This window comes from Oncorhynchus kisutch, linkage group LG8 (genome assembly GCF_002021735.2).
Source record: "Oncorhynchus kisutch isolate 150728-3 linkage group LG8, Okis_V2, whole genome shotgun sequence".
NCBI classification, from domain to species: Eukaryota; Metazoa; Chordata; class Actinopteri; order Salmoniformes; family Salmonidae; genus Oncorhynchus; species Oncorhynchus kisutch.
Window position 1 is genome coordinate 69336568 of NC_034181.2, and position 9561 is coordinate 69346128.

The window sequence follows — 9561 nt, forward strand, 5'->3', positions numbered from 1 at the left end:
GTACATACATAGAGCGTACATACATAGAGCGTACATGCATACAGCGTACATACATACAGTGTACATACATACAGTGTACATACATACATACAGTGTACATACATACATACAGTGTACATACATACAGTGTACATACATACATACAGTGTACATACATACGGTGTACATACATACATTCTGAAAGTATTCAGACCCCTTGACTGTTTCCACATTTTGATACGTTACAGCCTTATTTTAAAATGGATTACATTATTTTTCTCCCCATCAATCTACACACAATACCTCATAATGACAAAGTGTAAACAGGTTTAAAAAACAGAAATACACGCACACACGCACACACACACACGCACACACGCACACACACACACACACACACACACACACACACACACACACACACACACACACACACACACACACACACACACACACACACACATACACAGCTCAGCAGATGTCTAATAATACAGAATAATAATGAGGATGATCTGTAAAAGCTGGGTAAATCCTGGGATGGCGCTGCTGGTGAAGGGGATTGTGGAATAATGGGAATGGAATGTGTTTCAATGACTCCCGGGGGACCAGCCCCCACTGAAGGCCCTCTGGCTCAGGAACAACAGACGGGAACGCTCCGGAGCGCCAGGCACACACATCAGCCTCCCTCTCTCTCCTCTCTCTCACCCCCTCTTCTCTCTTCCTGTACCGACCTACTGGAGTCCACTGTTGTTGTTGGCTGCCTGCCCCCTTCGGAAGAAGCGTTCCCCCCCCATCCTCCCCTCCCTCTTTCCCTCCCTTGTTCCTTCCCTCCTGCGAGCTGCTGGGGAAATGCTGATGATATGACATGTTCGGAGACGTCCCTGGAAAAAGTGATCACCCTCCCCCTCCTCCTCCTCCACTCCCCCACCTCCAATAATCCATCCACCCCCAGACCTCAATGCAGCCCTCCTCTCCAAACCCACGCATAAAGCCCACGAGAATCCCACCAACCCACCAACCCACACACACACACTTACACACACACAAACAAAAACACAAACACACACACACACACACATACCCTGAATCATCCTTCCCTCACTGATCTCTCATCATGGGACAGTTGCCACACAGCAGCAGCTAGAAGCCAAAGTGTGTGTGTGTACAGGAGGTATGTGTGTTTCAGATGTTATACTATATGCCCTCTGCCCTAAAGTGCTTTGCTCAGCCTCATGCAAAAACACAGTGTACATATGAACAATATGCAATGCCTGACACTCTACACAGTCAGACTGGCTACAACAATACTGTCCATGTGTTCAACACTGTGTCTAGCATCTATTTCCCTGTCTCTTCACCATCTGGCAATATACCTCCTGTCTTCTGAAAAACAATGGTGCTGGAGATTTCTTTGTGTGTGTGTGTGTGTGTGTGTGTGTGGTGGTCTTGAGCATGGGCTGGTTCATTTCCCTTGGGTGGAAGAGCTGCTGACTGATACATGAGGTGTCTGACATACACAAACACACACACACACACGCACACAGACACACATGATCCGGCATGGTCCACACGCAAAGTAGTTCGACCACAGAGTACCATCCACATACGAAGAGAGGTTTGAACACATATTCAAACCCAAAAGTGATAACCACAGGTTTGGCTGCAATACAATGCAGAATAGAACTCTGAGGCTGTGTTCTGGCAGAGCACATTATTGACGTCTACTGATGAGGTGCTTAGAGAGGGGAAAAGAAGACAGACAGAGAGAGACAGAGAGAGAAGAGGTCAGAGGAAAGGACAGAGAGACAGATAGTCTTCTTGACATCCACTATTACAGCCCCAGCCTCACTTCCTATTTCTCCTACATATCTCTACTGTCTCTGCCCCTGTTCATGTCCCTGTCTCATCTTCAGCCTCTGTCCCTGTCTCAGCTTCAGCCTCTGTCCCTGTCTTATCTTCAGCCTCTGTCCCTGTCTCATCTTCAGCCTCCGTCCCTGTCTCATCTTCAGCCTCTGTCCCTGTCTCATCTTCAGCCTCTGTCTCTGTCCCTGTCTCATCTTCAGCCACTGTCCCTGTCTCTGTCTCATCTTCAGCCTCTGTCCCTGTCTCATCTTCAGCCTCTGTCCCTGTCTCATCTTCAGCCTCTGTCCCTGTCTCATCTTCAGCCTCTGTCTCTGTCCCTGTCTCATCTTCAGCCTCTGTCCCTGTCTCATCTTCAGCCTCTGTCTCTGTCCCTGTCTCAGCTTCAGCTTCAGCCCCTGTCTCTGTCCCTGTCTCATCTTCAGCCTCTGTCTCTGTCCCTGTCTCAGCTTCAGCCTCTGTCTCTGTCCCTGTCTCAACTTCAGCCTCTGTCCCTGTCTCATCTTCAGCCTCTGTCCCTGTCTCATCTTCAGCCTCTGTCCCTGTCTCATCTTCAGCCTCTGTCCCTGTCTCATCTTCAGCCTCTGTCCCTGTCTCTGTCTCATCTTCAGCCTCTGTCCCTGTCTCATCTTCAGCCTCTGTCCCTGTCTCATCTTCAGCCTCTGTCCCTGTCTCTGTCCCTGTCTCATCTTCAGCCTCTGTCCCTGGCTCATTTTCAGCCTCTGTCCCTGTCTCATCTTCAGCCTCTGTCCCTCTCTCATCTTCAGCCTCTGTCTCTGTCCCTGTCTCATCTTCAGCCTCTGTCCCTGTCTCATCTTCAGCCTCTGTCTCTGTCCCTGTCTCAGCTTCAGCCCCTGTCTCTGTCCCTGTCTCATCTTCAGCGTCTGTCTCTGTCCCTGTCTCAGCTTCAGCCTCGGTCTCTGTCCCTGTCTCATCTTCAGCCTCTGTCCCTGTCTCATCTTCAGCCTCTGTCCCTGTCTCATCTTCAGCCTCTGTCCCTGTCTCAGCTTCAGCCTCTGTCCCTGTCTCATCTTCAGCCTCTGTCCCTGTCTCATCTTCAGCCTCTGTCTCTGTCTCTGTCCCCGTCTCATCTTCAGCCTCTGTCCCTGTCTCATCTTCAGCCTCTGTCCCTGTCTCATCTTCAGCCTCTGTCCCTGTCTCATCTTCAGCCTCTGTCCCTGTCTCATCTTCAGCCTCTGTCCCTGTCTCATCTTCAGCCTCTGTCTCTGTCTCTGTCCCCGTCTCATCTTCAGCCTCTGTCTCTGTCTCTGTCCCCGTCTCTGTCTCAGCCTCTGTCTCTGTCCCTGTCTCATCTTCAGCCTCTGTCCCTGTCTCATCTTCAGCCTCTATCCCTGTCTCATCTTCAGCCTCTGTCCCTGTCTCAGCTTCAGCCTCTGTCCCTGTCTCTGTCTCATCTTCAGCCTCTGTCCCTGTCTCATCTTCAGCCTCTGTCCCTGTCTCATCTTCAGCCTTTGTCCCTGTCTCTGTCTCATCTTCAGCCTCTGTCCCTGTCTCATCTTCAGCCTCTGTCCCTGTCTCATCTTCAGCCTCTGTCACTGTCTCATCTTCAGCCTCTGTCCCTGTCTCATCTTCAGCCTCTGTCTCCAGCCAGGTCACCCATGATACAAGTCAGTATTCACCATCCATGTCTGAGGACGTCGGGAGGTGATGTTGAAACCGGCCACTAGGGGCAACAGTGAGTACTGTTACTTTCAAGTAGGTTTCAGTTATGCAACGATGCTGTGGACAGGGATGGTGTATGGACGTTAGCATCTGCCTCTGATTCCAAAGTTAAAATCCAGCGACATAAAGTTGTTTTTGATATTTTTGTTTTAAGCCTATCCCAAACCTTAACCCTTACCACTCAGAGTTAACACCTAACCTTAGAACTATGGAGTTAATGCTTAAACTCAACCTAAAACACTTTGAAATTTGACGTTTGAGAAACATGGATGAACGTCTAATTCTGACATGTGACTGTGAGAGCTGGTAGCAGCCTCTACCTCCCCTCCTCTCTCCTCTCATCTTCTCTCCTCTTATCCCCCCTCTCCTCCTCTCTCCTCTCATCTCTCCTCTTATCCCCCCTTCCCTCCTCTCATCTTCTCTCCTCTTATCCCCCCTCCCCTCCTCTCATCTTCTCTGCTCTTATCCCCCCTCCCCTCCTCTCATCTTCTCTCCTCTTATCCCCCCTCCCCTCCTCTCATCTTCTCTCCTCTTATCCCCTCCCCTCCTCTCATCTTCTCTGCTCTTATCCCCCCTCCCCTCCTCTCATCTTCTCTGCTCTTATCCCCCTCCCCTCCCCTCCTCTCTCCTCTCATCTTCTCTGCTCTTATCCCCCCTCCCCTCCTCTCTCCTCTCATCTTCTCCCCTCTTATCCCCCCTCCCCTCCTTTCATATTTTCTCCTCTTATCCCCTCCTCTCTCCTCTCATCTTCTCTCCTCTTATCCCCTCCTCTCTCCTCTCATCTTCTCTCCCCTTATCCCCCATCCCCTCCTCTCATCTTCTCTCCTCTTATCCCCCCTCCCCTCCTCTCATCTTCTCTCCTCTTATCCCCCCTCCAATCCTCTCTCATCTTCTCTCCTCTTATCCCCCCTCCAATCCTCTCTCATCTTCTCTCCTCTTATCCCCCTCCCCTCCTCTCTCCTCTCATCTTCTCTCATCTTATCCCCTCCTCTCTCCTCTCATCTTCTCTCCTCTTATCCCCACTCCCCCTCCTCTCATCTTCTCTGCTCTTATCCTCCCTCCCCTCCCCTCATCTTTTCTGCTCTTATCCCCCCTCCCCTCCTCTCTCCTCTCATCTTCTCTCCTCTTATCCCCCCTCTCCTCTCCTCCTCTCATCTTCTCTCCTCTTATCCACCATCCCCTCCTCTCATCTTCTCTCCTCTTATCCCCCCTCCCCTCCTCTCATCTTCTCTCCTCTTATCCCCCCTCTCCTCCTCTCATCTTCTCTCCTCTTATCCACCATCCCCTCCTCTCATCTTCTCTCCTCTTATCCCCCCTCCCCTCCTCTCATCTTCTCTCCTCTTATCCCCCTCCCCTCCTCTCATCTTCTCTCCTCTTATCCCCCCTCCCCTCCTCTCATCTTCTCTCCTCTTATCCCCCCTCCCCTCCTCTCATCTTCTCTCCTCTTATCCCCCCTCCCCTCCTCTCATCTTCTCTCCTCTTATCCCCCCTCCCCTCCTCTCATCTTCTCTCCTCTTATCCCCCCTCCCCTCCTCTCATCTTCTCTCCTCTTATCCCCCCTCCCCTCCTCTCATCTTCTCTCCTCTTATCCCCCCTCCCCTCCTCTCATCTTCTCTCCTCTTATCCCCCCTCCCCTCCTCTCATCTTCTCTCCTCTTATCCCCCTCCCCTCCTCTCATCTTCTCTCCTCTTATCCCCCTCCCCTCCCCTCCTCTCTCCTCTCATCTTCTCTCCTCTTATCCCCCTCTCCTCCTCTCATCTTCTCTCCTCTTATCCCCCCTCCCCTCCTCTCATCTTCTCTCCTCATATCCCCCTCCCCTCCTCTCATCTTCTCTCCTCTTATCCCCCCTCCCCTCCCCTTCTCCAAACATCTTTGGGAGATCCAGAGAGAGAGTTCCAGAGACAGAGTGACTGGGTCAGAGCCTGCGTTAGATTCAGCCTCTTAGTGCTAGCTTGCTACGCTACAGCTCCCGGCCTCCCGCTGCCAAGGTCATTAAACTATAATGTGCACCATGCAGTCCCAGGAGCTGGCTAAGAGGACACAGTTGGGAAACAGTTTACAGCCTTCTGGATATGAGGGAGCTGAGTTATGTCCCACTCTAACAGTAGTTAGATATTGTTGTAAATATTATTTGACACACTGCTGAGCAGGCCAAATGAATTCATGATATAAAAAAGACTATGCATCTTTCATTCCTTACTCGCTCTCTCTCCTTCCTCCTCCCCTTTCCCCAGGCCTGGCCAGTGCCACTGGCTGAGCCTATAAAAGCAAGCTTATAGAGCAGAGAGATAAAACTAACAGCAGTAGGTTTCTCTAGAGAGCAGCACTGCTCTCATCCTTCCCTCCCCCTGTTCCTCTGCACTCCTCCGAAACGACCTATTTCACAATCCCGCTCTTCCTCTGACTGTGGGCCATAGGCCAGGGTCCCCCCTCTCTCTCTCTCCCTCTCCATTCTCTCTCTCTCTCTCTGCCTCCCTCTCTCTCTCTCTGCATCCATGTCTCTCTCTCTCTCTCTCTTTCTCTGCCTCCCTTTCTCTCTCTGCTTCCATGTGTCTCTCTCTCTCTCTTCCTGTCCATGTCCCTCTCTCTCTCTGCCTCCATCTCTCTCTCTCTCTCTCTCTCTCTCTCTGCCTCCATCTCTCTCTGCCTCATCTCTCTCTCTCTCTCTCTCTCTCTCTCTCTCTCTCTCTCACTCTCTCTGCCTCCATGTCTCTCTTTCTCTCTCTCACTCTATCTGTCTCCATGTCTCTCTCTCTCTCTCTCTCTCTCTCTATCTCTTTCTCTCTTTCTGAAGGGACCACATCATTCCAGAGTATGGAAACTATGGGATCACATGTCCTCTCTATCATTCTTCTGTTCTTCTTGTGCAGACTGCAGCTCATCGTGGTCCACTTTTGTTCCTGGCTCAACTGAGCATCAGTAGACGGTTGTACCTTCACTACAGGCAAATAGCCCATAATATGAGGGTTATGAAGGGACGGGAAGAGGTACTTTCAACCACATGGAGGAGATGTAAACCTTCTCCTGTCCCTTGGTCAGACCCCAAAACTGCTTGAAGTAGATGACAGTCACTCACCACTGTAAGTTCAAACATCTCTCTGCCTCTGAGATGTCCTCTGCTAATGTTTCCACATCCTATTTATTCCATGCTATATATCTAACCTTGGTGACACCTAAAACGCAACGCACAGTATGCAGTCAGAGTCCACATGGGGATATGACTTCATCTGATCTACATAGCTTCTGATGTATGGCAGTGGAAAAAGTGAATCTGTGGCCAAACTGCTATCTTCTCCTGTGTTGTATTGCACAATACAGAGTGAAAGGCTCAAGGCTGAACAAGTCATTATACTGTCTGTCTGTCTGTCTGTCTGTCTGTCTGTCTGTCTGTCTGTCTGTCTGTCTGTCTGTCTGTCTGTCTGTCTGTCTGTCTGTCTGTCTGTCTGTCTGTCTGTCTGTCTGTCTGTCTGTCTGTCTGTCTGTCTGTCTGTCTGTCTGTCTGTCTGTCTGTCTGTCTGTCTGTCGTTCTGTCTGCCTGCCTGCCTGTCTGTCTGTCTGTCTGTCTGCCTGTCAATCTGTCTGTCGTTCTGTCTGCCTGCCTGCCTGTCCTGTCTGTCTGTCTGCCTGTCTGTCTGGGAGTGTCTCTTTCACCCCTATCCTCTTTCTGTCTGTCTGTCTGTCAATCTGTCTGTCGTTCTGTCTGTCTGCCTGCCTGCCTGCCTGCCTGTCTGTCTGTCTGTCTGTCTGTCTGTCTGTCTGTCTGTCTGTCTGTCTGTCTGTCTGTCTGTCTGTCTGTCTGTCTGTCTGTCTGTCTGTCTGTCTGTCTGTCTGCGTGTCTGGGAGTGTCTCTTTCACCCCTATCCTCTTTCTGTCTGTCTGTCTGCCTGCCTGCCTGCCTGCCTGCCTGTCTGTCTGTCTGTCTGTCTGTCTGTCTGTCTGTCTGTCTGTCTGTCTGTCTGTCTGTCTGTCTGTCTGTCTGTCTGTCTGTCTGTCTGTCTGTCTGTCTGTCTGTCCTCACACACATACTGTAGGCTAATCACATACATATACAAATACATACCACTTTCTCAGAGGTCAAGGACAGTGACTGAGACACCGTGCAGTTCAGCAGGTCACCACTGTATGTCCTCTGTTATATTAGCTGTATTAGATATCAAATGAGAAACACTGATTTGACGGAAGTGATGTGTTCAGCAGACAAATAGGGTTGTATTTCACAAGGTAGGATCATTCAGGCAGCCAGCGACCTTGGTAAATACTGCAGTTGTGTATGGCCAGAGGAAGGTATCAAGTTGTAGCATGACTGTTGCAAGCCTTCAGTGGACTGTTTGGTGCTCTGGAGGACGTTGTCTGTTAAATGTCTCATGTGTGTTTGTAGTCCCAGGTCGTAACATAACTCCATTCACCCTGAGCTTGACTCATCCTGTATCCTCATCTATGAGGGGCGGATGGGGGACTTGGAGCCAGGTTGTTTTAATCCATTTAGATTGCTCTGCAGTGGGTTGTCTGAGTGTCTGATGAATTAAATTATGTATGTGTGTGTGCATGTGCATGTGCGTGTGTGAGTGCACATGCATGCGTGTGTCTGAGTGTGAGGCCGGTCGAGTAGTACCCTGTTGGATATGACTCCTAAATCTCTAAGTGTGTGTGCACGTGCTGCATTTGCTGCATGAATGTGTGTGTGTGTGTGTGTGTGTGTGTGTGTGTGTGTGTGTGTGTGTGTGTGTGTGTGTGTGTGTGTGTGTGTGTGTGTGTGTGTGTGTGTGTGTGTGTGTGTGTGTGTGTGAAATGTGTGTGTAACTGTGTAGAAAGGTGCCTCACCTCAGCTCTCCCACAGCTTCCTGTTGGCCTTCCCAGGATGAAAGGCAGTGAAACCCCAGACTGGTGGGGCTCCACAGCCAATTAGGACTGTTTATTTAGCCAGCCACTGCTGCACAGCACCACTGCCTGCCTGCCTGCCCCTCCCTCTCCTCCTGCCTCTCCTCTTCTCACTTTCTCTCTTTTCTTCTCCTTTCCCCTGCTCTAATCTGATCCTTTCTTCCTTCTCTCCACCCTCTACTCTCTTTATCCTTCTTCTCTCCTTCTTCCTTCTCGTTGCCCTGTCCTCCTACTTCTTCCCTCCTTCTCCCTTCTCGTTGCCCTGTCCTCCTGCTTCTTCCCTCCTTCTTCCTTCTCGTTGCTCTGTCCTCCTACTTCTTCCCTCCTTCTCCCTTCTCGTTGCTCTGTCCTCCTACTTCTTCCCTCCTTCTCCCTTCTCGTTGCCCTGTCCTCCTACTTCTTCCCTCCTTCTCCCTTCTCGTTGCCCTGTCCTCCTACTTCTTCCCTCCTTCTCCCTTCTCGTTGCCCTGTCCTCCTACTTCTTCCCTCCTTCTCCCTTCTCGTTGCCCTGTCCTCCTACTTCTTCCCTCCTTCTCCCTTCTCGTTGCCCTGTCCTCCTGCTTCTTCCCTCCTTCTCCCTTCTCGTTGCCCTGTCCTCCTACTTCTTCCCTCCTTCTCCCTTCTCGTTGCCCTGTCCTCCTGCTTCTTCCCTCCTTCTCCCTTCTCGTTGCCCTGTCCTCCTGCTTCTTCCCTCCTTCTCCCTTCTCGTTGCCCTGTCCTCCTACTTCTTCCCTCCTTCTCCCTTCTCGTTGCTCTGTCCTCCTACTTCTTCCCTCCTTCTCCCTTCTCGTTGCTCTGTCCTCCTACTTCTTCCCTCCTTCTCCCTTCTCGTTGCCCTGTCCTCCTGCTTCCTCCCTCCTTCTCCCTTCTCGTTGCCCTGTCCTCCTGCTTCTTCCCTCCTTCTCCCTTCTCATTGCCCTGTCCTCCTACTTCTTCCCTCCTTCTCCCTTCTCGTTGCCCTGTCCTCCTGCTTCTTCCCTCCTTCTCCCTTCTCGTTGCCCTGTCCTCCTACTTCTTCCCTCCTTCTCCCTTCTCGTTGCCCTGTCCTCCTACTTCTTCCCTCCTTCTCCCTTCTCGTTGCCCTGTCCTCCTACTTCTTCCCTCCTTCTCCCTTCTCGTTGCCCTGTCCTCCTACTTCTTCCCTCCTTCTCCCTTCTCGTT